Source organism: Mesoplodon bidens (assembly GCF_964165515.1).
Source record: "Mesoplodon bidens genome assembly, chromosome: 16".
NCBI lineage: Eukaryota > Metazoa > Chordata > Mammalia > Artiodactyla > Ziphiidae > Mesoplodon > Mesoplodon bidens.
The window spans coordinates 39,162,331-39,163,366 of NC_138173.1; positions in this window are offsets into that span (position 1 = coordinate 39,162,331).

Consider the following 1,036-nt stretch of genomic DNA (forward strand, 5'->3'; position numbering starts at 1 on the left):
TCCGGGAGGATCCCACATGCCACGGAGCGGCTGGGCCCGAGCCATGGCCGCTGAGCCTGCGCGTCCAGAGCCTGTGCTCCGCAACGGGAGAGACCACAGCAGTGAGAGGCCCGTGTACCGCAAAAAAAAAAAAAAAAAAAAAAGTATGTACATATATTATACATTTACATATAATATGCATAAAAAGATATTTAGGCATATACAATGCTTAGTGTTAGTGTATGTAAATGTCTTGTATTTTTATTTTATTATTCTTATTGATCTATATTTTCTAACTTTCTACAAGATATTCTTTTGCAATAATTAGTTTAATCAACTGATTAATTAATTAAGAAAGGAAGAAATCTCATTATTAATGATGTGATGACTACTTGCACTGCTTTTGGTGAGACACCAAAGAGTCGTGAGAATTTTAATACATGTGATAATTCAATTATCTTAATTATTGTGATTCTTAAGCATCAGGGAAAGACAATTCTTCTGGGACCTGGGTCTTCATTTATTGCTACCATTGGGCCCCTTAATTAATTTTTTGAAATGTTCACCCCATTTGTAAAAAAAGAGTGAAAAATATAATCAACAAAAAGAGAAACATAACCCTAATCCTGTTGCCTTAAACTTTATTGTCATTCACAATCTCTTCTTTTGTTAAAACAAATTATTTAGAGCAAAAGGCTCTAGGAAGGCTGTCTGGCTACCTGAGAAAAAGTTCAGAAAGTAGGTGATGTCTAAATGACAGAAGGCTCAACTCTTGATTTTCAATTTGGGCTATACTTTCTTTAGGTTCCAAGGAGCAAAGAAATGGGTAGGTATGGTAATCTCAGCATTAACTGCTGAGTTACAATCAACAGTGATCTCATCTCTCTCTTTCAGTGGACTTTTTTTTGAATACACAATCATACCCATGTGCCTATTAAACTGTACTTTGTCCTCTCATGCATCCAACCAACAGATATTGACAGGCAACTTGTGTCAGCACTGTGTTAGGCACTCTAGTGACCCTTAAATTCATATCTGAATTTAGAGAAGTCCATTT